The sequence below is a fragment of the Schistocerca cancellata genome, chromosome 1 (genome assembly GCF_023864275.1).
Source record: "Schistocerca cancellata isolate TAMUIC-IGC-003103 chromosome 1, iqSchCanc2.1, whole genome shotgun sequence".
NCBI lineage: Eukaryota > Metazoa > Arthropoda > Insecta > Orthoptera > Acrididae > Schistocerca > Schistocerca cancellata.
In genome coordinates, this window is record NC_064626.1 from 1259400215 (window position 1) to 1259424635 (window position 24421).

General features: G+C 44.7%; 1 pseudogene; it reads right to left on the bottom strand.

Annotated features, from left to right (window-relative positions):
- Positions 1 to 7475: 7475 nt before the first annotated feature.
- Positions 7476 to 7593, bottom strand: LOC126103404 (5S ribosomal RNA; annotated as a pseudogene).
- Positions 7594 to 24421: the final 16828 nt, after the last annotated feature.

Here is a 24421-nt window from a genome sequence, read left to right on the forward strand (position 1 = left end):
TCTGCTTAGTGTATTCATCTCTTGGTCTCCCTCTACGATTTTTACCCTCCACGCTGCCCTCCAATGCTAAATTTGTGATCCCTCGATGCCTCAGAACATGTCCTACCAACCGATCCCTTCTTCTAGTCAAGTTGTGCCACAAACTTCTCTTCTCCCCAATCCTATTCAATACCTCCTCATTAGTTACGTGATCTACCCACCTTATTTTCAGCATTCTTCTGTAGCACCACATTTCGAAAGCTTCTATTCTCTTCTTGTCCAAACTAGTTATCGTCCATGTCTCACTTCCATACATGGCTACACTCCATACAAATACTTTCAGAAACGACTTCCTGACACCTAAATCTATATTCGATGTTAACAAATTTCTCTTCTTGAGAAACGCTTTCCTTGCCATTGCCAGTCTACATTTTATATCCTCTCTACTTCGACCATCATCGGTTATTTTACTCCCTAAATAGCAAAACTCCTTTACTACTTTAAGTGTCTCATTTCCTAATCTAATTCCCTCAGCATCACCCGACTTAATTTGACTACATTCCATTATCCTCGTTTTGCTTTTGTTGATGTTCATCTGATATCCTCCTTTCAAGACACTGTCCATTCCGTTCAACTGCTCTTCCAAGTCCTTTGCTGTCTCTGACAGAATTACAATGTCATCGGCGAACCTCAAAGTTTTTACTTCTTCTCCATGAATTTTAATACCTACTCCGAATTTTTCTTTTGTTTCCTTTACTGCTTTCTCAATATACAGATTGAATAACATCGGGGAGAGGCTACAACCCTGTCTCACCCCTTTCCCAACCACTGCTTCCCTTTCATGCCCCTCGACTTTTATAACTGCCATCTGGTTTCTGTACAAATTGTAAATAGCCTTTCGCTCCCTGTATTTTACCCCTGCCACCTTCAGAATTTGAAAGAGAGTATTCCAGTCAACATTGTCAAAAGCTTTCTCTAAGTCTACAAATGCTAGAAATGTAGGTTTGCCTTTTCTTAATCTTTCTTCCAAGACAAGTCGTAAGGTCAGTATTGCCTCACGTGTTCCAACATTTCTACGGAATCCAAATGATCTTCACCGAGGTCGGCTTCTACCAGTTTTTCCATTCGTCTGTAAAGAATTCGCGTTAGTATTTTGCAGCTGTGACTTATTAAACTGATAGTTCGGTAACTTTCACATCTGTCAACACCTGCTTTCTTTGGGATTGGAATTATTATATTCTTCTTAAAGTCTGAGGGTATTTCGCCTGTCTCATACATCGTGCTCACCAGATGGTAGAGTTTTGTCAGAACTGGCTCTCCCGAGGCCATCAGTAGTTCTAATGGAATGTTGTCTACTCCCGGGGCCTTGTTTTGACTCAGGTCTTTCAGTGCTCTGTCAAACTCTTCACGCAGTATCTTATCTCCCATTTCATCTTCATCTACATCCTCTTCCATTTCCATAATATTGTCCTCAAGTACATCGCCCTTGTATAAACCCTCTATATACTCCTTCCACCTTTCTGCTTTCCCTTCTTTGCTTAGAACTGGGTTGCCATCTGAGCTCTTGATATTCATACAAGTGGTTCTCTTCTCTCCAAAGGTCTCTTTAATTTTCCTGTAGGCAGTATCTATCTTACCCCTAGTGAGACAAGCCTCTACATCCTTACATTTGTCCTCTAGCCATCCCTGCTTAGCCAATTTGCACTTCCTGTCGATTTCATTTTTGAGACGTTTGTATTCCTTTTTGCCTGCTTCATTTACTGCATTTTTATATTTTCTCCTTTCATCAATTAAATTCAATATTTCTTCTGTTACCCAAGGATTTCTATTAGCCCGCGTCTTTTTACCTACTTGATCGTCTGCTGCCTTCACTACTTCATCCCTCAGAGCTACCCATTCTTCTTCTACTGTGTTTCTTTCCCCCATTCCAGTCAATTGTTCCCTAATGCTCTCCCTGAAACTCTCTACAACCTCTGGTTCTTTCAGTTTATCCAGGTCCCATCTCCTTAAATTCCCACCTTTTTGCAGTTTCTTCAGTTTCAATCTGCAGTTCATAACCAATAGATTGTGGTCAGAATCTACATCTGCCCCAGGAAATGTCTTACAATTTAAAACCTGGTTCCTAAATCTCTGTCTTACCATTATATAATCTATCTGAAACCTGTCAGTATCTCCAGGCATCTTCCATGTATACAGCCTCCTTTCATGATTCTTGAACCAAGTGTTAGCTATGATTAAGTTATGCTCTGTGCAAAATTCTACAAGGTGGCTTCCTCTTTCATTCCTTCCCCCCAATCCATATTCACCTACTATGTTTCCTTCTCTCCCTTTTCCTACTGACGAATTCCAGTCACCCATGACTATTAAATTTTCGTCTCCCTTCACTACCTGAATAATTTCTTTTACTCGTCACACATTTTATCTATTTCTTCATCATCTGCAGAGCTAGTTGGCATATAAACTTGTACTACTGTAGTAGGCATGGGCTTTGTGTCTATCTTGGCCACAATAATGCGTTCACTATGCTGTTTGTAGTAGCTAACCCGCACTCCTATTTTTTTATTCATTATTAAACCTACTCCTGCATTACCCCTATTTGATTTTGTATTTATAACCCTGTAATCACCTGACCAAAAGTCTTGTTCCTCCTGCCACCGAACTTCACTAATTCCCACTATATCTAACTTTAACCTATCCATCTCCCTTTTTAAATTTTCTAACCTACCTGCCCGATTAAGGGATCTGACATTCCACGCTCCGATCCGTAGAACGCCAGTTTTCTTTCTCCTGATAACGACGTCCTCTCGAGTAGTCCCCGCCCGGAGATCCGAATGGGGGACTATTTTACCTCCGGAATATTTTACTCAAGAGGACGCCATCATCATTTAATCATACAGTAGAGCTGCATGTCCTCGGGAAAAGTTACGGCTGTAGTTTCCCCTTGCTTTCAGCCGTTCGCAGTACCAGCACAGCAAGGCCGTTTTGGCTAATGTTACAAGGCCAGATCAGTCAATCATCCAGACTGTTGCCCCTGCAACTACTGAAAAGGCTGCTGCCCCTCTTCAGGAACCACATGTTTGTCTGGCCTCTCAACAGATACCCCTCCGTTGTGGTTGCACCTACGGTACGGCCATCTGTATCGCTGAGGCACGCAAGCCTCCCCACCAACGGCAAGGTCCATGGTTCATGGGGGGTGGGACCTTTAACAATGATCAGTAAAAAAAATTGCATTTGCAAATGAAATCATTAATAAATGGGGCAGCTATGAGTTGTATAGAAGACAAGGGGCGGCCTTCTGTACACGACCAGGATGCCGCAGTATTCTCTTCTGTAGTAAAGGCTGTTTGACATTTATAAAAATAATATGGCATGGAGGTTAAAAAAGTATAAAGGAAAAGAACAGAATAAGAAATCTGGTAAACACAAAATATATTCAAACAATTCTCACTAGCAAATTAGGCTTATTTATAAACAATATAACTTACATAAGTACTTTTCTAACTGTATGGTGCGATCAGATTTCAGCCTGCCCTGTGCTGTCTCCTTGGTTTACGTTTTTGTCACAAATTACAGTCATTACTTTTCTCCTTCGTTAAAGACAATTCTTGCACTGGTCAACACCTTCATAACAATAACTTGCCGATTTACAGTTTCGAACATAAATTACTTGAATTTTGTTAATTAATAATGTTGTCTGCACGCTGGCAAGACCGCTCACTTTTATAGCTTAAAGTAGACCGTCTTCTACGTTTTCACAACACAAGCAGAAAAACAATAAAATCTGAAGATCTACAAAAGGTTTTTACTGTCATCTTTTACTTAGATCGAAGCGGAACGACAGTTCAGCTTCTGTTAAAATGTTTCTTTGCCTGCGCAATCGATATATTAGCGTCCGTGCTAGATGCGCATCTTTACAGTTACGTAAATTATATAAAACAAATGTCTTTCAAAGAATAGATCTCATCTCATAAGTTGATCATTTAATATACAGATAGGTGAATGCCTTTCCAAGGGTACTCACTGCTTTCATACGACGGAAATCCCAATAATATTACAACTTGGCCTACCTCCTCAGTTATACTTCATCTTTACTTGTCCGCAGAACCTTTCAGGGAGACCAAAGTTTTTCTCTCCTCTAAACATCCCTCCCCAGATCTTTCAGCTCTTAGTGGAAGTACAGAGTTTCACCTTAAAAGATCGTTTCCTATCTTCAACGTCTTTTAGAAAGTTTTTGTCGATGGTATGTCACATTTATCTTTTTGCTGAATTTGTCAGTTGGATCATGTTCAAATTTTTCGCCCTATGTAATACTGTTTCATCTTTGCTGGTTTTTAATCTATTTGGCTGAAAAGCGGAAATTTTGTCCCGCCACAGCCCCTTATAGGCCACCCACCGCCACTCTGGGACAGTGTAGGGACGCAAAAACTGAGCGTTTAAAACCGATACCGGTATTTTAACTCTGAATAACCGGAATTCTTCGATTTTCTTTCTTGCTTCGACTGTAACAGGTGTTTTTAATTTGTTACTACAACCGATTGAAAAAATGAAATATCAGCTATTCTTGGCAGCAATGGTGAAATTTTTGGTTTCTCACCTTTTTTAAACAGTAAATTTTTATTCATAAAATTTCCATTGCTTTACAAAATTGTATTGTTGTGGAAAATGAGAAAAACGATCAAAGCTATTTATAACAATGCCGACAGAAAAGAGGAACAAACACATTGCGTAAGAATTAGTACAGCGTTGCCGAGACAATAACGCACCTGTTACCATGAGGCGTGGACTCTTAGATTGTACGTGCACGTGCAGTATGCAACACTTGCCCCCATCTCATTTACCTGGTAGTTTCTCACTGTCGTTGTCGGACATCAGTTGTGCTACAGAATGGCATCATCCCTAGTCTGGAAGTATTTTACAAAGGGCGGTGTCAAAGAAGCACAGAGCTACATTTGATTTAGAAGATTAAACATGGCAGGAGCTACAACAAACATGTGACATCATGTGAGGAGAAAACTTCAAACTTGAGAATCCATTTCTTGTGACTGAAAATTCGCAATTTTTTACAAACACAACTTTTATTGATCTAAGTTCACAAGGTTAATGACTGAACATACAAACGATAGGTAACAATAACGAGGACAGCAAAAGAATCCTAATTGAGGCAAACAAAAGTTCACTTCTAATTTTCCACAAAGGTTCGTGATAACACACTCACACACGAGTAACAGTCCAATTCCGAGATGAAGACGTAATACTCAACGGTCGCAGCACACGAGGTCGGCATCCGGCGTGAAATAAACTTCAGGGCTGGTTCTAGCCCCTAGATAGCTGTCTCCAGCCAATGAGGTTTTGGCGTAGTGATACTTCCTGCAGGCCGTGGCTCGAGCTCCCCCTGCAGGAAATAGTGCTCGGAATGTCTGTTTCCATTCTCTTGTATGTAAATAGCCGGTGTCTACCATTGGGCTTTTGGTGCGCCTTGGGCATAGACAACCTCGTAATCTGTGGTGTAATATGGGTTGCCAGCACTCAGGGGCTACATTGGCTCCAATGTAAGACCACTCATACACTCCTGGAAATTGAAATAAGAACACCGTGAATTCATTGTCCCAGGAAGGGGAAACTATATTGACACATACCTGGGGTCAGATACATCACATGATCACACTGACAGAACCACAGGCACATAGACACAGGCAACAAACAGAGCATGCACAATGTCGGCACTAGTACAGTGTATATCAACCTTTCGCAGCAATGCAGGCTGCTATTCTCCCATGGAGACTATCGTAGAGATGCTGGATGTAGTCCTGTGGAACGGCTTGCCATGCCATTTCCACCTGGCGCCTCAGTTGGACCAGCGTTCGTGCTGGACGTGCAGACCGCGTGAGACGACGCTTCATCCAGTCCCAAACATGCTCAATGGGGGACAGATCCGGAGATCTTGCTGGCCAGGGTAGTTGACTTACACCTTCTAGAGCACGTTGGGTGGCACGGGATACATGCGGACGTGCATTGTCCTGTTGGAACAGAAAGTTCCCTTGCCGGTCTAGGAATGGTAGAACGATGGGTTCGATGACGGTTTGGATGTACCGTGCACTATTCAGTGTCCCCTCGACGATCACCAGTGGTGTACGGCCAGTGTAGGAGATCGCCCCCCACGCCAAACACGCATACGACCATCATTGGCACCAAGGCAGAAGCGACTCTCATCGCTGAATACGACACGTCTCCATTCGTCCCTCCATTCACGCCTGTCGCGACACCACTGGAGGCGGGCTGCACGATGTTGGGGCGTGAGCGGAAGACGGCCTAACGGTGTGCGGGACCGTAGCCCAGCTTCATGGAGACGGTTGCGAATGGTCCTCGTCGATACCCCAGGAGCAACAGTGTCCCTAATTTGCTGGGAAGTGGCGTTGCGGTCCCCTACGGCACTGCGTAGGATCCTACGGTCTTGGCGTGCATCCGTGCGTCGCTGCGGTCCGGTCCCAGGTCGACGGGCATGTGCACCTTCCGCCGACCACTGGCGACAACATCGATGTACTGTGGAGACCTCACGCCCCACGTGTTGAGCAATTCGGCGGTACGTCCACCCGGCCTCCCGCATGCCCACTATACGCCCTCGCTCAAAGTCCGTCAACTGCACATACGGTTCACGTCCACGCTGTCGCGGCATGCTACCAGTGTTAAAGACTGCGATGGAGCTCCGTATGCCACGGCAAACTGGCTGACACTGACGGCGGCGGTGCACAAATGCTGCGCAGCTAGCGCCATTCGACGGCCAACACCGCGGTTCCTGTTGTGTCCGCTGTGCCGTGCGTGTGATCATTGCTTGTACAGCCCTCTCGCAGTGTCCGGAGCAAGTATGGTGGGTCTGACACACCGGTGTCAATGTGTACTTTTTTCCATTTCCAGGAGTGTAGTTTATGATAATATTAGAAAGTAACTGATCCGATGCCAGCTTGTACATAATATGCCTTTATCTGCTTTTAGCCCTCGAAAACCGACAAATTGACACGAAAAATAGAGGTCCTCAATCTCTCAGCTGTCGCTCTTTAGCTCTGGCACAGATAGTGGTATGATCCCCTATTACATGATTTTTGAACAGAGCTTCAAAAAATCAGAATCAATGGGAGAATACTGGTGATTTGTTGTAGTATTCAACCACTTACCACTATGCGAGAAATTCTGCGCACGATGCCTATTTAATTTAATAATTTGACTCTATGTACCTTGAAACTGTCACTATTTTTTCATCTTAGTTCGAATTCTGCTTTCATAATAGGAAACAATAATAGCACGCAGTCTTCAGGCCACAAGTGGCCCATCGGGTCCATCCGAGCGCCGTGTCATCCTCAGTGGAGGATGCGGTTAGGAGGGGCGTGTGGTCAGCTCATCGCTCTCCCGGTCGTTATGATGGTTTTCTTTGACCGGAGCCGCTACTATTCGGTCGAGTAGCTCCACAGTTGGCATCACGAGGCTGAGTGCATCCCGAAAACTGGCAACAGCTCGTGGCGGCCCGGATGGTCACCCATCCAAGTGGCAGCCACGCCCGACAGCGCTTAACTTCGGTGATCTCACGGGAACCGGTGTATCCACTGCGGCAAGGCCGTTGCCGTAAATGGAAACAATAGGATTTAAAAACCGAAATCGGTGATTTCAGAAACTGGTCATTTCGAGCGGCTTTAACAGTCAGATTAGACCGGTGTTGAAAAAGGAAACCGATGTATCCGGAAACATTTTGTTTCAACGATAACCGCCATTGCTAGTCGAGGGGATGAGATAAGGAAACAAATCTATTTCCGTGCGTAACATATCTCTCTGCAACTTCCTACGTGTGTGTAAGTGATGTAAATACACTCCTGGAAATTGAAATAAGAACACCGTGAATTCATTGTCCCAGGAAGGGGAAACTTTATTGACACATTCCTGGGGTCAGATACATCACATGATCACACTGACAGAACCACAGGCACATAGACACAGGCCACAGAGCATGTACAATGTCGGCACTAGTACAGTGTATATCCACCTTTCGCAGCAATGCAGGCTGCTATTATCCCATGGAGACGATCGTAGAGATGCTGGATGTAGTCCTGTGGAACGGCTTGCCATGCCATTTCCACCTGGCGCCTCAGTTGGACCAGCGTTCGTGCTGGACGTGCAGACCGCGTGAGACGACGCTTCATCCAGTCCCAAACATGCTCAATGGGGGACAGATCCGGAGATCTTGCTGGCCAGGGTAGTTGACTTACACCTTCTAGAACACGTTGGGTGGCACGGGATACATGCGGACGTGCATTGTCCTGTTGGAACAGAAAGTTCCCTTGCCGGTCTAGGAATGGTAGAACGATGGGTTCGATGACGGTTTGGATGTACCGTGCACTATTCAGTGTCCCCTCGACGATCACCAGTGGTGTACGGCCAGTGTAGGAGATCGCTCCCCACACCATGATGCCGGGTGTTGGCCCTGTGTGCCTCGGTCGTATGCAGTCCTGATTGTGGCGCTCACCTGCACGGCGCCAAACACGCATACGACCATCATTGGCACCAAGGCAGAAGCGACTCTCATCGCTGAAGACGACACGTCTCCATTCGTCCCTCCATTCACGCCTGTCGCGACACCACTGGAGGCGGGCTGCACGATGTTGGGGCGTGAGCGGAAGACGGCCTAACGGTGTGCGGGACCGTAGCCCAGCTTCATGGAGACGGTTGCGAATGGTCCTCGTCGATACCCCAGGAGCAACAGTGTCCCTAATTTGCTGGGAAGTGGCGTTGCGGTCCCCTACGGCACTGCGTAGGATCCTACGGTCTTGGCGTGCATCCGTGCGTCGCTGCGGTCCGGTCCCAGGTCGACGGGCACGTGCACCTTCCGCCGACCACTGGCGACAACATCGATGTACTGTGGAGACCTCACGCGCCACGTGTTGAGCAATTCGGCGGTACGTCCACCCGGCCTCCCGCATGCCCACTATACGCCCTCGCTCAAAGTCCGTCAACTGCACATACGGTTCACGTCCACGCTGTCGCGGCATGCTACCAGTGTTAAAGACTGCGATGGAGCTCCGTATGCCACGGCAAACTGGCTGACACTGACGGCGGCGGTGCACAAATGCTGCGCAGCTAGCGCCATTCGACGGCCAACACCGCGGTTCCTGTTGTGTCCGCTGTGCCGTGCGTGTGATCATTGCTTGTACAGCCCTCTCGCAGTGTCCGGAGCAAGTATGGTGGGTCTGACACACCGGTGTCAATGTGTTCTTTTTTCCATTTCCAGGAGTGTATTTCGTAGATGTTCTTGTAACTATAGTGACTTCCTCTATTACATTATAATGCAGGTCACGTGTGTTGGTAAGCAGCGGAGGTCGTGTTTTACACATACCAGACAAGGTCTCTTTGCATGCGGAAAACAAACCTGTGTGTTTGATTAGAAGCTGTGCGCCTTCTCGCGGTCCCCTTTCGGAGTGAGGACAATAGTCACCGGTTCGCCACCCCTACAGTGCGGTTTATCGCGGAGCTCCCGCCAGCTGGCAGCACCTGCACAAAAGAGCCGCCAGCTGCCGAATGGAAGGCGACGCCTCTAATTACGTATGCACTGTTTGTTCGTTCCCCCGCTCCGGGCGGCGAGACGACAACTTTGGCACAAATTCACTCATCTCGCCGGCGCGGAATTCGCCCCGGAAACAACGAACGCGCGTCGCCGAAATGCGGGAGCAGCCACACGTGTTTTCCTCCCGAGTTCTCCACAGCTCCGTACCCGTGTACTAACTAGCTTTTTGGTCGCCTACGGCAGTGCAGATACAGTGGATCCATGCACCCTCTGGCGCCTACTGCGTCTCCATACAACTTTGAGATTGTGTTTCCTTTGGAAACATGCACGTAACCCATCCGAGAAAATGAAAAATTGAATTTCTAATGCTCATTTCAGTTACCTATCTCTGAGTCATGCTACATGATGTTCAGGTTTTCGAGTTTCAGCATAGTAATATGAACAGTATAATAGTTTTTACACGTTTACTTATTTATTTACGATTATTTATCTTCAAGATACTGGTCAATCCTTTGACATCCAATGCTGGACATATATTTCCTCTAGGTTTGGTTCAAAAAATGGTTCAAATGGCTCTGAGCACTACGGGACTTAACTTCTGATGTCATCAGTCCTCTAGAACTTAGAACTACTTAAACCTGACTAACCTAAGGACGTCACACACAGCCATGCCCGAGGCCGGTCGCGTGGTTCCAGACTATAGCGCCTAGAATCGCTCAGCCACTCCGGCCGGTTCCTCTAGGTTTCCCCGTGATTTAATCTAACTGAACCTTTAACTTAGTTTTATCTCAGAGACGTTCCTATTTTTAAAAAGATCTCGCAAGTACATTTCAGATGACGGCAGCGGTGGTCTAGCGGTTCTGGCGTTGCAGTCCGGAACCGCGGGACTGCTACGGTCGCTGGTTAGAATCCTGCCTCGGGCGTGGGTGTGTGTGATGTCCTTAGGTTAGTTAGGTTTAAGAAGTTCTAAGTTCTAGGGTACTTATGACCTAAGATGTTGAGTCCCATAGTGCTCAGAGCCATTTGAACCATCTGAACATTTCATATCTCCTACATAATGAGTCTGTTTCATTTTAACGTCAAGTCTGCTTTTACTTCCCGCCACGCGCTATTCTAAACCGATTTAGCACCATCACATGTGAAATACGAGGGTTGGAACTTAAATAGTGGCAAGTATTTATTCAGAACCGATACAGAAGAGTTACATGTTTGCACCTGATACTTTCCTTCAAAGTAGTAACCAGCGTTGTGTAGGACCCGTTGCCAGCCATGACGAAGGCTTAGAATACCGTTAGCAGAGCCTGTTCTGTTGACGGTGCAAATGGAGCGATCTACTGCCTGTCGAATCTCGGGAACAGTTCTGAAGCGCATGCCACAAAGTGGTTCCTTCATCTTCGGAATCAAATAAAACTCGCAATGACTTAAGTCCGGGGAGTATGGTGAATGGTACAGTACTTCCCAGTCCCATCGACCGAACAGAGCAGCCACAGCTTGCGCTGTATGGGCCCACACATTTTCGTGCAAAATCATCGGTGGGTTGCGAAGAGAGTGTTGCCACTTCTTTCGCAAAGCTAGTCTCAGGTGATGCTCCGAAAACGAACAGTAATACAACTTAAGTCCTTGTGACATTGATTTGAATTCGAAGATGAAGGGAACACTTCGTGGTTCAAAATGGCTATGAGAACGTCTGAGATCATCAGTCCCCTAGAACTTAGAACTACTTAAACCTAACTAACCTAAGGACATCACACACATCCAGTCCCGGGGCAAGATTCGAACCTGTGATCGTAGCGGTGACCCGGTTCCAGACAGTAGCGCCTAGAACCGCTCGGGCACTCCGGCTGCCTGGACCACTTCGTGACATTCGCTTCAGAACTGTTCCAGAGATTCGGCAGGGAGTAGACCGCTCCATTCGCACCATCAACAGAACAGGCTCTGCTAACGGTATTCTACGCCTTCCACATCGCTGGCAACGGGTTCTACACAACGCTGGTGACTACGTTGAAGGACAGTAACAGGTGCAAACATGTAACTCTTTTGTATCGGTTGTGAATAAATAGTCGCCACTATTTAAGTTTCAACTCTTGTGTATACTTTATCATCAGTTTCAGTTTTAATTGATCCTTGAGATTTGCTAGAATTTGCTGGGAACAATCAGTTCCAGACGTAATCAAGTGCTTAATTAAAATTACTGGCTTAAGTTCAGCATTTCATACGAGCAGTGTCAAATTAATTGAAGATGGTATCTGTTCCCGAAAGAACAGATACCACTGATGACCGTGCAGCTTTTCTAGAATGAAATGATAATTAAATCGAAACCTTTAGCTACCGACAGGTTTTGTTGATATACATCAATGGGGACAGCTGAAAATGTGTGCCCCGACCGGGACACGCGCGAGTAATGAGTGTATGGGAAAATACCTCTTAGGAACACTACGAATGTAGGTTGTGGGAACAGTTGTGAATGTGGTTCTCACTGGAAGCGTGCTACGGAGAAGTTCGTGCAGTCGCACTATCTATCCTCTGTGCCCCCCGTGGCTCAGATGGACGCAGGCACCGTAGCTCAGCGTGTTCGCTCAGAGAGGCGCTGGTCCTCTGTAATAAAAAAAACTGAGTAAAGGAATCAACGATCAACTTGAACAGATGTCCTATGAAGTCCGCCCAGACCAAACGCAGCGAACATTACGAAACAAAATTTAAAAATAAGAGACGGATAGTGCTTCTGCCATGTAATCAGGAGATCCCGGGTTCGAGTCCTGGTCGGAGCACACATTTTCAGCTGTCCCCATTGATGTATATCAACAACACCTGTCGGCAGCTAAGGGTTTGGATTTAATTATCATTTGAATGTTAAATTGTTAATGCGGAATTTTAGTGACACGCTTGAGAAACCATTATTGTTATTATTATTATTATTATTATTATTATTATTATTATTACAAGGGGCGTTAAACAAGTAATGCAATACATTTTTTTCTGAAAGCAGGTGGGTTTTATTCACGATCCCTGTACACCATATTATTCCCGATTCTTTTGGCTATAAAACCCTGTTTTTCAATATCGTCTCCGTTCAATGCGAAGGTCTTATGCCACCTTACTGGGTGAGTTTATTTGCCTGCATGGTACCACTCTACTTGTCGCTGTCACAGCAGAGGTCTCGCTGCATCAGTAACCTCCTCCTCATCCACGTACTGCTTCCAGCGCCATGCATCCCTCATTGGGCCAAACAGATGCTCTTTAACTTCTTCAGTTAGTGAAAATTCCTGGCAGATTAAAACTGTGTGCCGGACCGAGACTCGAACTCGGGACCTTTGTCTTTCGCGGGCAAATGCTCTACTAACTGAGCTACCCATGCACGACTCACGCCCCGTCCTCGCATCTGTAGTTCTGCCAGTACCTCGTCTCCTACCTTCCAAAATTTACAGAAGCTCTCCTGCGAACCTTGCAAACTAGCACTCCTGAACGAAAGGATACTGCGGAGACATGGCTTAGCCTCAGCCGGGGGGATGTTTCCAGAATGACATTTTCACTCTGCAGCGGAGTGTGCGCTGATATGAAACTTCCTGGCAGATTAAAACTGTGTGCCCGACCGAGACTCGAACTCGGGACCTTTGCCTTTCGTGGGCAAGTGCTCTAGAAACAACGCCGAGGCTGTGGCTAAGCCATGTCTCTGCAATATCCTTTCTTCCAGGTGTGCTAGTTCTGCAGGTTCGCAGGAGACCTTCTGTAAAGTTTGGAAGGTAGGAGACGAGGTACTGCTAGAAGTAAAGCTGTCAGACCGGGCGTGAGTCGTCCTTCGGTAGCTCAGATGGTAGAGCACTTGCCCGCGAAAGGCAAAGGTCCCGAGTTCGAGTCTCGGTCGGGCACACAGTTTTAATCTGCCAGGATGTTTCATATCAGCGCACACTCCGCTGCAGAGTGAAAATCTCATACTACAGTTAGTGTTTGAGGAACCCAGTGGGTGTACACCTTTGGGCACCCCAACTGGTGGACGAGTACGTCAGCAATACAATCAGAGACGAGGAGTTGAGCAGCGCCGTGTTTGATTGCGGTTCGACGGTCACCTGGAATGAGAGTGTCAGCACGTCCCACATTCCAGGAGTCACACCTGTCTGCCGCCTGCCGGCACTCGGGAGATCGGGCAGGTTTTGCTCAACGTTATTGCGATGACAAGCATCCCGCCCAGCGGCTCACCGTGCTTTTGTTCACTGCCAGGTCCCCCAAGACATTCTGCAAGCGCCTATGAATATCAGCGATGAACTGGCTTTCTGTCATGGGAAATTCAGTGACAGCTCTCTGCTTCGAACAAATCTCCCTTACAGAGGCCAACTTTCAAGACTAAATATAACAACGCTGCCGATTGGAACTCCATGAGCGAGAATATTCTATGAAATCCCACAAAGAATTTAGCATTTTTTCAGTCAAAATTGGGGCAGAAAATATGTGTTCCATTACTTACTGAACGTCGCTCGCATTATTATTATTATTATTATTATTATTATTACTCATTCGCATGAAGCTTCAGGGCATGCATTATACTGGGTGTCCCAGCTATCTTGTCCACCCAAAATATCTCTGGAACAATAACAGCTATTGGAAAACGACTTTCACCGGTATCAATGTAGGGCTGGGGCCCATGAATGTACATATTTGGAAACATTCTAAAACGAAAGCATATGTGTTTTTTAACACAAACTTATGTTTTTTTTAAATGGACATCCTATATTTTTTCTTCAGCAATCCAGAGCATGACAAAGCACATACACAATGGCGTTGATTGCATCGCAATATTCCCATTACATCCCGAGATATTGAGACGCGAAGTTGACGCTTGAAACATCCGACATGCGCTGCTAGCGCACGTCCTGAGGCTCAGGCGTGAACCCCATGCTGCCAGTAATCGCGATGTGATTGACATGTGTAATCACACCTCCATACTTATCAAGAGGTCCGAAACGAATAATACGGTCCGCTGCGATTACGGGCAGCATGGGGTTCACGCCTGAGCCTCAGGACGTGCGCTAGCAGCGCATGTCGGGTGTTTCAAGCGTCAGCTTCGCGTCTTAATATCTCGGGATGTAATGGGAATATTGCGATGCAATCAACGCCATTGTGTATGTGCTTTGTCATGCTGTGGATTTGCTGAAGAAAAAATATAGGAGGTCCATTTAAAAAAACATAAGTTTGTGTTAAAAAAACACATATGCTTTCGTTTTAGAATGTTTCCAAATATGTACATTCATGGGCCCCAGCCCTACATTGATACCGGTGAAAGTCGTTTTCCAATAGCTGTTATTGTTCCAGAGATATTTTGGGTGGACAAGATAGCTGGGACACCCTCTATAGTGACATTCAGTAATCACTTGTTCAATCCCGTCTCCGGGCATCCCGATTTAGGTTTTCCGTGATTTCCCTGAATCGCTTCAGGTAAATGCTGGGATGGTTCCTTTGAAAGGGTACGGCCGATTTCCTTCCCAATCCTAACCTAACCCGAGCTTGCGCTCCGTCTCTAATGACTTCGTTGTCGACGGGACGTTAAACACTAACCACCACCACCACCAGTAATCACTTGACCCACTCCAGGAAACGGTCCAGTACCACTGAAATTAGCGTAATATTAAACTAAGCCAAACATGAATATGATTGTAATTATAATGATAGAACTTGATCTAATTCAAAAAATTTAGACCTTCAAAGCTGTCTCATCCTCCGCATTCAATGTTGCGTAACAAATCCAGAAATGTTAATATTATCTTTATATCTTGTCTGGAGTATTACTAACAACTGTTGCAGTGCTAAATAGGTAACACTTAAAATATAGTTCTTTTGCTTTGTTTAAGCTTGTGGGTTGTCTCATAAGTACTGAAATATGTTTAGATTTTTTTGTCATCAGTCTTATGATTGTTTTATTGCGGCGCGCCACGAATTCCTCTCCTATGCAAGCCTCTTCATTCCAGAGTAGCACTAGCGACCTACGTCCTCAATTACTTGCTGGATGTATGCTACTCTCTCTTCCTCTACAGTTTTTGCCCCCTACACCTCCCTCTAGTACCATGTACGTCATTCCCTCATGTCTTAACAGATGTCCTATCGTCCTGTCCCTTCTCCTCACCAGTGTTTTCCATATGTTCCTTTCCTCTCCGATTCTGTGCAGAACCTCCTCATTCCTTAACTTCTCTTTCTTTCTATCTTTCGCTGACGCCATAGTCCCGCAGCGATCGCAGGTTCGGCGTGGTTACAACGGATCAGGAAGTGTTAGTTTGAGGGATGGCCGGATGCCCTTTCTGCCGCCACCAGTATCCCCAGGACAGAATCAGTGTACCCCAACTGTCTGCGTCTACTGTAAAGCGTGAAATAGTGCAAACTTGTTTCAAATGTGTGCGACGCGTGTAACTGAGGCGGAACGTGGGGACCAGCCGGTACTCACCTAGCGAGATGTGGAAAACTGCCTAAAACCCACATCCAGGCTGCCCGGCGCACTGTCCCTCGTCGTTAATCCGCTGGGCGGATTCGATCTGGGGCCAGAGCGCCTACCCGAGTCCAGGAAGCAGCGCGTTAGTGCTCTCGGCTACCCTGGCGGGTCCCATTCCTTACCTTATCAGTACACTAAATTTTCAGCATTCGTCTGTAGCACCACATCTCTAACGCTTCAGTTCATTTCTGTTCCGTTCCCACAGTCCATGTTTCATACAATACAATGCTGTGATCCAAACATAGATTCTCAGAAATTTCTTCCTCAAATTAAGGCCTACATTTGATACTAGTAGGCTTCTCTTGGTCAGGAAGGCCCTTTTTGCAAGCAATTGTCTGCTTTTCTTTTCATGTCCTCCTTGCTCCGTCCGTCTTTGGTTATTACGCTGCCTTTTTTTTTTTGGTCATCAGTCTACTGACTGGTTTGATGCGGCCCGCCACGAATTCCTTTCCTGTACTGACCTCTTCATCTCAGAGTAGCACTTGCAACCTACGTCCTCAATTATTTGCTTCACGTATTCCAATCTCTGTCTTCCTGTACAGTTTTTGCCCACTACAGCTCCCTCTAGTACCATGGAAGTCATTCCCTCATGTCTTAGCAGATGACCTATCATCCTGCCCCTTCTCCTTATCAGTGTTTTCCACATATTCCTTTCCTCTCCGATTCTGCGTAGAACCTCCTCATTCCTTACCTTATCAGTCCACCTAATTTTCTACATTCGTCTATAGCACCACATCTCAAATGCTTCGATTCTCTTCTGTTCCGGTTTTCCCACAGTCCATGTTTCACTACCATACAATGCTGTACTCCAGACGTACATCCTCAGAAATTTGTTCCTCAAATTAAGGCCGGTATTTGATATTAGTAGACTTCTCTTGGTCAGAAATTCCTTTTTTGCCATAGCGAGTCTGCTTTTGATGTCCTCCTTGCTCCGTCCGTCATTGGTTATTTTACTGCCTAGGTAGCAGAATTCCTTAACTTCATTGACTTCGTGACCATCAATCCTGATGTTAAGTTTCTCGCTGTTCTCATTTCTACTACTTCTCATTACCTTCGTCTTTCTCCGATTTACTCTCAAACCATACTGTGTACTCATTAGACTGTTCATTCCGTTCAGCACATCATTTAATTCTTCTTCACTGTCACTCAGGATAGCAATGTCATCAGCGAATCGTATCATTGATATCCTTTCACCTTGTATTTTAATTCCACTGCTGAACCTCTCTTTTATTTCCATCATTGCTTCCTCGATGTACAGATTGAAGAGCAGGGGCGAAAGGCTACAGCCTTGTCTTACACCCTTCTTAATACGAGCACTTCGTTCTTGATCGTCCACTCTTATTATTCCCTCTTGGTTGTTGTACATATTGTATATGACCCGTCTCTCCCTATGGCTTACCCCTACTTTTTTCAGAATCTCGAACAGCTTGCACCATTTTATATTGTCGAACGCTTTTTCCAGGTCGACAAATCCTATGAAAGTGTCTTGATTTTTCTTTAGCCTTGCTTCCATTATTAGCCATAAAGTCAGAATTGCCTCTCTCGTCCCTTTACTTTTCCTAAAGCCAAACTGATCGTCACCTAGCGCATTCTCAATTTTCTTTCCATTCTTCTGTATATTATTCTTGTAAGCAGCTTCGATGCATGAGCTGTTAAGCTGATTGTGCTATAATTCTCGCACTTGTCAGCTCTTGCCGTCTTCGGAATTGTGTGGATGATGCTTTTCCGAAAGTCAGATGGTATATCGCTAGACTCATATAGTCTACACACCAACGTGAATAGTCGTTTTGTTGCCACTTCCCCCAATGATTTTAGAAATTCTGATGGAATGTTATCTATCCCTTCTGCCTTATTTGACCGTAAGTCCTCCAAAGCTCTTTTAAATTCCGATTCTAATACTGGATCCCCTATCTCTTCTAAATCGACTCCTGTTTCTTCTTCTATCACATCACACAAATCTTCACACTCACAGAGGCTTTGAATGCATTCTTTCCACCTATCTGCTCTCTCCTCAGCATTTAACAGTGGAATTCCCGTTGCACTCTTAATGTTACCACCGTTGCTTTTAATGTCACCAAAGGTTGTTTTGACTTTCCTGTATGCTGAGTCTGTTCTTCCGACAATCATATCTTTTTCGATGTCTTCACGTTTTTCATGCAGCCATTTCGTCTTAGCTTCCCTGCACTTCCTATTTGTTTCATTCCTCAGCGACTTGTATTTCTGTATTCCTGATTTTCCCGGAACATGTTTGTACTTCCTCCTTTCATCAATCAACTACGTAGTAAAATTCCTTCTTATTATTTCGTCCTTCTTCGATTTACTTTCAATCCATATTCTGTATTGATTAGATTGTTCATTCCGTTCAGGAGATCGTGTAATTCTTGTTCTCTTTCACTCAGGATAGCAATGCATCCGCGAATCGAACCTCTCTTTTATTTCAGTTATTCCTTCTTGGATGTACAGATTGAACACTAGGGGCGTAACACTACATTCCTGTCTTACATCAGTTTTAATGAGAGCACTTCGTTCTTGGTCTTCCCTTTTACTGTTCCCTCTTGTCTCCTGTACATATTGTACATTATCAGACTCTGCCTATACCTTACCACTATTTTTCTCAGAATTTCGAACATCTTCATTTTACATTGTCTAACGCTTTCCAGGTCGAGAAATCCTATGAACATGTGTTGATTCTTCTTCGGTCTTGCTTCCATTATCACGCACAATGTCTCTCTGGTGCCTTTACCTTTCCTAAAGACAAACTGATCGTCATTTAACACATACTCAATTTTCCTTTCCATTCTTTCGTATATTATTCTTGCAACTTTGATGCACGAGCTGTTAAGCTGATTGTACAATAATTCTCTCACTTGTCAGCTCTTCCATTCTTCGGAATTTTTGTGGAGAATATTTTTCCGAAAGTCAGATGGTATGTCGCCAAATTCATAGATTCCGCACATAAACGTGAATATTCTTTTTGTTGCCATTTCACCAGTGATTTTAGAAATTCTGGTGACGTTTGATCGATCCTTTCTGCTTTATTCGATCTTAAGTCCTCCAAAGCTCTTTTCTATTCTGATTCTAATACTTGATCCCCTATTTCTTCTTCTTGTATCTATAGCTTTAGAGAAACTTCAAGTGTATCTCGTGATTCCTTAGTAATTTCGTATCCCGCTACTATGTGTATTGATTCTTTCCGACTAACATCTTAAATTTCAGCCTACCACTACTACATTGTGATCTGAGACTTCTGGGTACGCCTTAAAATACAGTATCTGCTTTCGGAATCTCCGTCTGACCATGTTGTAATCTAATTGAAATCTTCCCGTATCTCCCGGCCTTTTCCAAGTATACCTCCTCCTCTTGTGATTCCTGAACAGGGTATTCACTATTACTAGCTGAAACTTGTTACAGAACTCAATTAGTCTTTCTCCTCTTTCATTCCTTGTCCCAAGCCCATATTCGCCTGTAACCTTTTCTTCTACTCCTTCCCCTACAATTGCATTCCAGTCACCCATGACTATTAGATTTTCGTCCCCGTTTACATTCTGCATTACCCTTTCAATATCCTCATACACTTTCTCTATCTGTTCATCTTCAGCTTACGACGTCGGGATGTATACCTGAACTATCGTTGTCGGTGTTGGTCTGCTGTCGATTCTGATTAGAACAACCCGGTCACTGAACTGTTCACAGTAACACACCCTGTGCCTACCTCCCTATTCATAACGAATCCTACTCCTGTTATACCATTTTCTGCTTCTGTGACATTATCCTATACTCGTCTGAGCAGGAATCCTTGTCTTCTTTTCATTTCACTTCACTGACCCCTGCTACCTCTAGACTGAGCCTTGGCATTTTCCTTTTCAGGTCTTCTAGCTTCTCTACCATGTTCAAGCTTCTGAGTTTTCACGCCCTGACTAGTAGAACGTTATCCTTTCGTTGGTTGTTCAGTCTTTTTCTCATGGTCACCTCCCACTTGGCAGATACCAATGAGGGACTATTCCTAAATCTTTCGCCAATGCAGAGATCGTCTTGAAACTTTTTGATTTACAGGCAACATGTTTTGTGGGTACACATCGTGTGTTTTTAATACAGTGGTTTCCATTGCCTTCTGCATCCTCATGCCGTTAATGACTGCTTATTCTTCCGCCTTTATGGGCTATTTCCCACCGCAACGGCAAAAGAGTTCCCTTAAACTCTCTCCGCTTCTCCGTCCTCTTTGACCAGGCCCTGGGCAGAATGAGGGTGTCTTCCTCTGCGAGAAGTCCTCAGCCACCGATGAAGATGGTTAATTAAAATTTAAACGGCGACGGGTTTCTAATCCGAGACTGAGGATAATTTGATTCTTAATGAAAGACGCTATCCCATTTTTTCTCTTTTTTTTTTTTTGTTCAGCATTGTTAGTTTCGTTTGGTCTTGGCGGACGTGACATGACATCTGTTCAAGTTGATCGTTGATTCCTCCACTCAGTTTTTTTTTTATTACAGGGGAAAATCGGCCCAATAACCGAACACGCTGAGCTACCGTACCGGCTGTCTTGGTTTGGAGTAGTTAAGGTCTTGGCTCCATCTCTGGACTAATCTAGAAACATCACTTTCCACTGGAATCATGCAAAATAATTGACCATCTGCACGGCATTCTTTGGCTTGTTGACTTTGGGATATATGCTGGGGTAGCAGGTGCTGCGCCGGTCTTCCCGTCTGTATTTGGCTGTTATTGAGTGGAATACAAATTTGATCCGGTCAGCAACATATTTCAAATGGATCTTTCTTCTGTTTCTTATCTTTTGTGTTCTTTTATTCTAGATCGCGTGCACTAAGTGGTAGCAGCTTGCACATATGTAAAAGAGATTCCTTCATTATAGCTGTTAGATTATGTGTGGTGAGTGTGAATAAACTTTGTTCTATAGGCCAGCCCACGTTTGTTTCATATGTTGAGATACATGCGTGTGGTTTTTAGATTATGTTTCTCCTTTACACGTTGGTTCTGTTTTCCCGTTATTTACCACACTTTTCTGTGAATGTAATTTTCGATCTTCCATATTGATCATTAGGAAAGGAAAATTGAAAAGTATTATTATCATTTGATGAAAATCGTGTAGAAAGTAGTTTCTTGGTTTCGTGATGCTGAAGATAGCATGGTGGGCGGTGCAGAAGAGCCTCAAAAAGCTCTGGTACTGTATAACTACTTGCATTATTTTCAAATCAGCTACGAAAGATTTCCCTTTTAACCTGTGTGACAGGTAAGCTGCTGACGTAACCTTCTGCAACTTTGGAGCCTCAAAGGTGCCGTTGAAATCCCGTGAAACACCGTTGCTACAGCATTCTCTGATTCTCAAACTATGATCGGTTTGTCCTCACTCACGGGTGACAACAGTGTTTGGTTCGCATATCTCCGTGCAGACAGAAAAAACGGGAAACGGACGTACGACTGGTCCCTGCGCCTTAGCAACAGGTGCGAGGTGCTGCTCACAAGGAGAACCCAACAAGTGCCATAACACGATCTCCGAGAAACTTTTTCAGTGTATTGTTGTTGTGGTCTTCAGTCCTGAGACTGGTTTGATGCAGCTCTCCACGCTACTCTATCCTGCGCAAGCTTCTTCATCTCCCAGTACCTACTCCAACCTACATCCCTCTGAATCTGCTTAGTGTATTCATCTCTTGGTCTCCCTCTATGATTTTTACCCTCCATGCTGCCCTCCAATACTAAATTTGTGATCCCTTGATGCCTCAGAAGATGTCCCACCAACCGATCTCTTCTTCTAGTCAAGTTGTGCCACAAACTCCTCTTCTCCCCAATCCTATTCAGTACCTCCTCATTCGTTATGTGATCTACCCATCTAATCTTCAGCATTCTTCTGTACCACCACATTTCGGAAGCTTCTATTCTCTTCATGTCCAAACTATTTATCGTCCATGTTTCACTTCTATACATGGCTACACTCCATACATATACTTTCAGAAACGACTTCCTGACCTTCTAAAATAAGTCGTGGGGTCAGTATTGCCTCACGTGTCACCATATTTCTACGGAATCCAAACTGGTCGGCTTCTACCAGTTTTTCCATTCGTCTGTAAAGAATTCGCGTTAGTATTTTGCAGCCGTGACTTATTAAACTGATTGTTCGGTAATTTTCACATCTGTCAACGCCTGCTTTCTTTGGGATTGGAATTATTATATTCTTCTTCAAGTCTGAGGGTATTTCGCCTGTCTCATACATTTTGCTCACCAGATGGTAGAGTATTGTCAGGACTGGCTCTCCCAAGGCCGTCAGCAGTTCTAATGGAATGTTGTCTACTCCCGGGGCCTTGTTTCGACACAGGTCTTTCAGCACTCAGTGGTCTGTCAAACTCTTCACGAGGTATCATATCTCCCATTTCATCTTCATCTACATCCTCTTCCATTTCCATAATATTGTCTTCAAGCACATCGCCCTTGTATAGACCCTCTATATACTCTTTCCACCTTTCTGCTTTCCCTTCTTTGCTTAGAACTGGGTTTCCATCTGAGCTCTTGATATTAATGTAAGTCATTCTCTTTTCTCCAAAGGTCTCTTTAATTTTCCTGTAGGCAGTATCTATCTTACCTCTAGTGAGATAAACCTCTATATCCTTACATTTGTCCTCTAGCCATGCCTGCTTAGCAATTTTGCACTTCCTGTCGATCTCATTTTTGAGACGTTGGTATTCGTTTTTGCCTGCTTCATTTACTGCGTTTTTATGTTTTCTCCTTTCGTCAATTAAATTCAATATTTCTTCTGTCGCCCAAGGATTTCTACTAGCCCTCGTCTTTTCACTTACTTGATCCTCTCCTGCCTTCACTACTTCATCCCTCAGAGCTACCCATTCCTCTTCTACTGTACTTCTTTCCCCCATTCCTGTCCATTGTTCCCTTATGCTCTCCCTGAAACTCTGTACAATCTCTGGTTTAGTCAGTTTATCCAGGTCCCATCTCCTTAAATTCCCACCTTTTTGCAGTTTCTTCAGTTTTAATCTACCGTTCATAACCGATAGATTGTGGTCAGAGACCACATCTTCCCCTGGAAATGTCTTACAATTTAAAACCTGCTTCCTAAATCTCTGTCTTACCATTATATAATCTATCTGATACCTTTTAGTATCTCCCGGGTTCTTCCATGTATACAACCTTCTTTGATGATTGTTTAACCAAGTGTTAGCTATGATTAAGTTATGCTCTGCGCAAAATTCTACCAGACGGCTTCCTCTTTCATGTCGTATCCCCAATCCATATTTTCTACTACGTTTCCATCTCTCCCTTTTCCTACTACCGAATTCCAGTCACCCATGACTATTAAATTTTCGTCTCCCTTCACTATCTGAATAATTTCTTTTATTTCACCAAACATTTCTTCAATTTCTTCGTCATTTGCAGAGCTAGTTGGCATATAGGCTTGTACTAGTGTTGTAGGCGTGGGCTTCGTGTCTATCTTGGCCACAATAATGCGTTCGCTGTGCTGTTTGTAGTAGCTTACCCGCATTCCTATTTTTTATTCATTATGAAACCTACTCCTTCATTACCCCTACTTGATTTTGTATTTATAACCCTCTATTCACCTGACCAAAAGTCTTGTTCCTCCTGCCACCGAACTTCACTAATTCCCACTATATGCAATTTTAACCTATCCATTTCCCTTTCTAAATTTTCTAACCTACCTGTCCGATTAAGGGATCTGACATTTCACGCTCCGATCCGTAGAACGCCAGTTTTCTTTCTCCTGATAACGACGTCCTCTTGAGTAGTCCCCACCCGGAGATCCGAAAGGGGGCTATTTTACCTCCGGAATATTTTATCCAAGAGGACGACTTCATCATTTATTCATACATTAAAGCTGCATGCCCTCGGGAAAAATTACGGCTGTAGTTTCGCCTTGCTTTCAGCGGTTCGCAGTACCAGCACAGCAAGGCCATTTGGGTTAGTATTGCAAGGCCAGGTCAGTCAATCATCCAGACTGTTGCCCCTGCAACTACTGAAAAGGCTGCTGCCCATCTTCAGGAACCACACGTTTGTCTGGCCTCTCAACAGATACCCCTCCGTTGTGGTTGCACCTACGGTACAGCCATCTGTATCGCTGAGGCACGCAAGCCTCCCCACCAACAGCAAGTTCTATGGTTCATGGGAGGGGGGGGGGGGCGGGCGTTCAGCGTAAGAGGGGCCAAAATAAGCGAACAATTGTCTCGGATTATCCATAGATGCCCGACCGTTTGTGAGAGAACTAGCGTCAAAGTTTTCGAGCTCATGCGCGTTGTGATTTTAGTCCAGTTGGTGGCCTAGTGACATTCCGACTTCGCACGTCTGGCGGGTAGGTACTGTACGTTCACGCCTCTATCGTAGCACTGCGAGAACTTGCTTATTTGTCTTCAGTCTCGTGGGAGTCGTATGTGTTACATCGTTGTTTGCCTCTCGGC